The 6953-nt window shown below is 39.6% G+C and overlaps 1 protein-coding gene across 1 annotated transcript in view; it reads left to right on the top strand.

Moving 5' to 3' along the window:
• The window catches only part of LOC109991323 (voltage-dependent T-type calcium channel subunit alpha-1I-like), a 140579-nt gene that overhangs the window by 46223 nt on the left and 87403 nt on the right, over positions 1-6953 (top strand). The window lies entirely within an intron of this gene.

Raw genomic sequence — 6953 nt, 5'->3', positions numbered from 1 at the left:
TCTGTTGGTATTCACTCCTTTAGGTTTGTGTGGATTTTGGTAGAACCTCTCATCTATTTGCTCATACATAAGAAGTTTTCTTTTAACACAAAATATCACCCAGCTTTCTTTTTACAGCCAAATGTATCCCTCACTGAGAATCTTTGCTTTAAGAAAGTATTAAAAGGCTGATTTTGCCATTCAAAAACAACCATTCAGATATAATCTTCATGCTGATGCTCTTCTTTGCTGTATTAGATTAGATAATTAGATAATTTCAGTATTAAAACTCCACCCAGCAGCTTTGAAATGTGCCAAAAGTTTTCATTTTAAATGGTGTTTTGCTCTTTTATCGGTGCTGCAGTGCTGTCATTAATCTACTGAGCCCAAAGACAGACGACACCATTCTCTTGCCCTGACCTAACTTACTTTTAAGCCGCCTTTAACTTCTAATTTTACCCAAGCAGAGAGCAAAGAGTTTATATCTGTGTTCTATCTGATTAGACTGAACTGATGTGTCTTATAGCGCCACATTATTACAGCTCTCGTCCCTACATATAGCTTCACTAGTCTTATAAAATGCTTGTTTCTTATTATAGCTAACAATAAATGTATTTCATGCAAATTATCTTTTCCCCTCAGCACATAGGGTTCCATGATAAAATAGTTGCCTGTCATTTGAAAAAAACACAGAGAACAGGTGAAGAGAGAGAAGGAGAGGAAGAGAGGAAATGACTGCTGGTGTAGAGTAAGGATGATGAAATGGGAGGGAAAATAGAGGGAGAAAGTGGAAGGAAATCAGAGAGAGGGAAAGATGGTGAGTGAGTAGTGTAGAGCGAGGGTCGGGAAAAGGAAGGACGGGGACGGGATGGAATGAGGGACGGATCGATCAAAAGAAGATTCATAATAAGGATGTACTGAAGTGTAGGCATGAAATCAGAGAGTTGATTGGAGGACTGGAGAGAGGAATTGACCACATGTTGGTCTCCCTCTTTGATCTTAAATGAAATATAATTAATTAGAGTGAATCCCTCAGCGTGTATTGCAGATATTGCACACATGACACATGCAGACACAGCAGCAGGTTTAGCTGTATGTCTTACCTGTTCTTTGGTGCCCATACGTCTGCTCTAGTGTGAACCCAAAACCAGACAAAGGCTATCGTTAATATAGTCATATAGTCATTGCAGAAACTTATGTATTTACAGACTCAGCATGAGATCTTAAAACAGAAACAATGAAGCTTGACAACATTCTAAAAGAGCTTTCAAACATTATACCAGAGAGGAACAAAATATTCATTCATCTTGATTTATTTAAAGTCAGAGGGAAATTACACTTCAGCTGTTTTCACATATGCACCGCTGAAAATATATGCACCTCACAGTGGGAGACTGTCCCTGACAGACGGTGGGGGGGGGGGGGGTTCTCCTGAGGGAAGACGTGACATGGAAGGAATATGCAGAAGTAGCAGAGTTCACTTTACAAAGTTATAATGACAAAATGTGCCTTTATCTCAATGCTACATGTAGTTTGACGGATCACAATATCAACAAAAGAGCGGAGAAGAACATACTGACAAAGAGAAAACGTAATCCAGCCGTTTTAATATGAGCACAGACATCGTAGCAGTCACGTGTTTACTGTCTATGCGCTGACTCCAGTCACAGGATATAGACATCACCACCCCCATCCCACTTCGAGGTGAATTTCCCAGGATAATATCCTGCTGCTTTCTCAGCCCACTCGGACTTGCTGCAGAAAAAATACTAGGGGGCTGGCAGGAGAAACTCCGGCTGAAGTCCGAGGGAAGAATTCAGCTGTTTGCGTTCCTCCTGTAAATATCAGGAGTTTTCTGCAGAGACTGAAAGCCCTGTTGGTTTTCAAACTACTTTCAGATCACCTACTAGTCTATCTTAAGTAAACTTAGAGACAAGACATGAGCCAAAGACTCCGTCCTTTTTCAGTTTAGTCTTGTTGAGCAACTAAAAGTAGAGAAACAGGGCATCTGTCAGTGTCTTGGCATGACATTCACACAAAATATAAAAATAGCCCACCAATTAATTGCTGCATTTTTGTGTTAGCTGTACAATAATAATGATGTGTCTAGAAAAAAAAGGTCTATGTCAAATTAAAATGAGAATGTCCACTCCAACATTCAGAGTTATAAATATAAAGAAATCTTCCACTGATGAAGGCGACAAAGCTAATCATGTCCCCAAGAAACCAGAGATTATAAATTCATCGACTCAGAAGATACATTTTTTTAATGACTAAAAAAAGTATTTTAACATTTAACCTGTAGTCCTCGAATGCTAAGAAAACAGTCTCACTCCTTCCTACACGCGATCCTACAACAACAGCATACCTGCCAACATTTAGATTTCAAAATACCAGGATGGGTGTTCTCAGGGTCCTCCTGCAGGAAGGTTTTGAGTGTCAGATACTCTATTCATTTATGCACCTATGTGTCTAATGTGAAAATTCACATTTGTGCCATCATTCATGGTAGTCTGTTGATAGCCTATGTATATTCACTTAAACCTGTCTGTCTCTTTCTATTGGCCACAATGATTCAGACTTGTGCAATAAGTTTTTGTTCGTTTTTTTTAATCTGTAAATGATCAATAAGTATTTCTCTACAACCCTCTATAACAATCGGCATGTCAGGGCTTTTGGATCACTCGCTAAAATCCTGTAACCATGATGTGAGGGTGTTAATGTTGAATAAATAAAATGTCTAATTATCTGAATAATGCAGACAACAAAAGAGACAGACATGCGTATGCAAAGTGAAGCCGTGCACACACCTCTAGAATCAGGCTGTAGGTTGCCAGGGGACAGAGGGGTTGTCCTTTTAAGTTGTTGTGGTTGGAATTGTGATTCATAGATGATCTGGCAGCTTTTATAGCTACAGGCAAACAAACCAAACATGGATCTGTGTTCATGGATTATTTATAAAAAAAGATCATACCTGGAAAAAAAAAACAGGAGTATTGGCAGGTAGGCTATAGGGCCCCCCTTTATCCTTAAGCACTGATAACACATTGTAAATAAAATGATTTGACTCTTGCTGCCTCCAAGAGATCCCAAACAAAATCTGTCCTGAGGGCAGTACCAAGAAAGAAAGAAAAAACAGTTCAGGGTTCCATGTGTAGCCAATTTCGGAAGCTACACTTTAATGCATGTAATGGTAACATTAAGTTCAACTGTTTTTTTCAATGTCAAATGCTACAGAGACAAGGAGTTGTTGTTTTTAGCATTAAAAAAATCAGAAGATAACCTTTTATACTTTGAATAAAGGCATTGTTCTCCCTAACCTGGCTCCCTTTCTTAATGTGTCCTTACCCAGCTCAACCTAACTTCAATTATCCCTCCTTACCTCTGCTCTTTTACCCATTATGGAAAAGGGGTTTAAGTGGTTTACAACTAGCAACAGATCAATCATACTTATTGCACTGTAACATAGTAAAGTAATCATGATATTTCAGCATTAGTCTAAAAATATTTATCCTGAGGAGGCCAGTTTTAAAGGAGAGGTGTCTGATTGCCTTTAACATCCACTAGTATGGTAGACATGTTTAGTTTAAGGACTAATATACTAATATAAGGAACCAAAAACTAATATACCACAACTGCTTTGTTAATGCTTGCCTTTGTAGTATGCATCTTTCCCCAATTAATCCATCACCTGGAACTGCCCCTGAGATTTGGGATTAAATCAATTTAACCGCTCAAATTTTAAACAGAAACGTTCCCTAATGTCTCTCTTCTGAGTATACTAAAGCAGACGTGTAGAACATTATGTAAATGAGGAACAAATCTCCAGTTTGTAATGAAACTTAAGATAAATATGTTTCTCATTAAGCTTAAAAGTTTCATAGCAGGATTTTCCTCCCTGCCGTTGGCTCACAGAGAGGGGATTTGACACACTCTTGTCAGCTTTCTTACAACATCGTTGAAGGTTTGTCACACAAACACACTTGGAGGAGGAAATTGATTTTTATTCACATGGTAAAAAAGTCACAAAGTTGTGTTCAAGGCCCGTGTCCGTCTCTAGAGCACACAGAGGAAGAGACTTCTAATTATGTTTGCTTTAATTCAGCACGACACCGAGCAGGGAGAGACGGAGGAGAACGAGCGATGGAGACAGACTGAAGAAGTAAACACAGGAAGATAGGGAGTGAGGGAGGTTGACGTTGCATTTAGATGCTTTGGCGTTTCCACTCACATAACTTTCATGCGGATTAAGTGTGTTAAACTGAATTGAATTGAGAGAGCGAGGTAGTGTAGGATGAAGAGAGTGAGCTGGATGATGAGAGAGAGACGGAGAGAGAGTGTGACAGATGGAGAGACGGATGATAAAAGGGAGATAAAGATGGAGAGAGTTTGAGAGATGTTGTACACTGATTAGCATCATGTAGAACAGTCCCGATCAAACAGTTCAGTGGAATTAAAGGATTTGAATGCAAAATAGCTCGGCCCACCTCAACAACCTGTTTTGATACAGCGCTGCAGAGATGTAGCCCCTAAGCCCGTCTCGTGTCCTCATGTATACCTGCTATTGACTTGCAGCCAAAATATTTACAAGGATACAAAGACCTGATCAGTAACTTTGTCATTTTACCACCTGTTGCTCGGATTCTGTGTATTTAGTGGAGGCAAAACTGTAGAAACAACTGGAAATGGTAAATGGACTTTTCCAGCCTTTCGTACTACTCAAGCTTTCTACAGTACATGTCACATTCACACATTCACATCCCTTTCACACAAAGATGGCAGAGGCTGCAATGTAAAGTGCCCAACTGACCATCAGTAATATTCCACTCACACTTATTCACCAGCAGGAGCAATTAGGGGTTTAATCTCTGGCCCAAGGGCACTATAAACAAAAAGCAAAAGGTGAATCATTTATATGACAACTTAAGAAACAAAGCACAATGAGCTGTAAGCCTTTAAGTGGAAAACAACGAACACCACAATATTCATTTTATTTGTTAAGGGACCATTTACAATATAAATGTTGCCACATGAGGCAACGTACTATAGTTTAAGGGAAGGTCACAGTTAAAACACATACTACACTAAGTGTTGCAATACCAACAAAACATCTGTAACCAAACCAAAAACAATAATTTTAAAGGAATACTTTTACGCAATACGTCTATAAGAGAGGAGCGGTTTACTGACAAAGTCCATATTATCCGTCCCTTTTACAAATGGACTGCACTACCTAAAATGTCCGGACATTGTCTAGGTGGGGTGCATGTCTGAACACAAACTTCTGAATCAGTTCACCCTGACTTTAAGCAGACATTTCCTGCCAACCCCCTCGTAAAAAGTCTGCGTGGAGTCAGGGTCAGCTAATGTGTGAATGTGGCAGGTAACAGTCTGAAACAGTCACCAGGAGCAAGGGAGGGGGATGATGATGTTCACATTAAGCAGAGTTCATTGACTTTTACACTCTTCGCTGCTTAACTCAGTTACCAGTATTATGTTTTATATTATTGAGTTGAACTGCAGAAACATCATCAGAGTTATTAACGCAAATATAGTCACCATAACAGAGTTGAGAGTGTGTCCGCCACTGACAACCTCCACTGTGGGTGGCATTGGTGAAAGATAATTCTAGAAAATGTCAGGACCTTAATGTCTTGAAATTGTCTTGAAGTTGTCCAGAGTTAATGACTGAAAGGGGCTTAAATGTCAGTACCTTCTTCTTTTTGGAGGCATGCTCCCAATGAGTGGAAGGATGTTAAATCCAACTGAAGTTAGATTCTCATTTTATCTTATAAAGATTAATCTGTCAATCCGTGAACTTTCTCCTCAATCTCTACAGGCAACCTTCTTCTGCTCAAATTACCAAGTGTCAGGTTTTGCCATTCTACAATTTCTTTGCTCATTATGCCCATATAAGAAATGGGAGTCTAAAGGCCAGTTTGTCATGAGATTTAAGTTTTTCACGTTTTAGTGCTGGTAACTGGTTAGATGAGGCACTTACACAAGTGGAAAGTATGATGTAAAAACCCTAAAAGTTGTACTAAAAGTAGCTTTTAATTTCCACAGAGCTGTTCTCAATATAACTAGGTTCAACAATCAATTTCATATCTTTTAGTGTAGCTTGAATATGTGGTAGTCAGGTGTTTTCTTAATTAAAAAAAGTGTTCTAGTATCGCTTTAATTCATCAACGCCAGACCCTCTCTCTCTCAGACAGTCACATTCACTGCCAACCACACACACACTCACACACACACACACACACACACACACACACACACACACACACACACACACACACACACACACACACACACACACGCACACGCACACACACACATTCAAAGCCTCACACTAATCTAATTGTATTTCTGTGGCTCCAGCAGAGTGTGAGTATAAATATTTGATGGGATCAGGCAGGGTGCTGAATGGGTGCTGGGACCCACTGCCTCCCTTTCAGACCATGAGTCCAGTGAGATGTCATGAAGACCAGCCAGTGTGACCACACATTTTTGCCTTGGATCAATGAAAAGAACCTTCAAAAAACAAAACACACACACACACACACACACACACACACACACCATCTTGCAACAACACACACATCCACTACCTCACACTTTCTTGCTCTCCCATGGTCCTTTGTAACATGCAGAGGTTCAGATGGAGAGCAGAAGGGGGTTATCAAGCTTCACAATCACTATTGATCACAACCCAGAGAGCATTCTTTATCTTCTCTGCCTTCAAGCTTTCTCTCTTCCGCTGCTTTTTTTTAAACTTTGATCTTGGCCTTTTCTTTCTCTGTCTCCTTTTATGTCTGTTTCACCTGCTCTCTTGTGAAGTGAGTGAGCCATAAACACAATGCTTTATTCAGACCCAACTCTTATATTTATGTATGTAAGTAATTAATACAGTCTGAAAAAAATCAGTGCATAAGAGTTTGGTTGAAGAGATCCAAGGTTCAATCTAAAAGTAT

This window comes from Labrus bergylta, chromosome 1 (assembly GCF_963930695.1).
Source record: "Labrus bergylta chromosome 1, fLabBer1.1, whole genome shotgun sequence".
NCBI lineage: Eukaryota > Metazoa > Chordata > Actinopteri > Labriformes > Labridae > Labrus > Labrus bergylta.
Note: the sequence above shows the minus strand (reverse complement) of the source record. Positions and strands in the feature narration are given on the sequence as shown.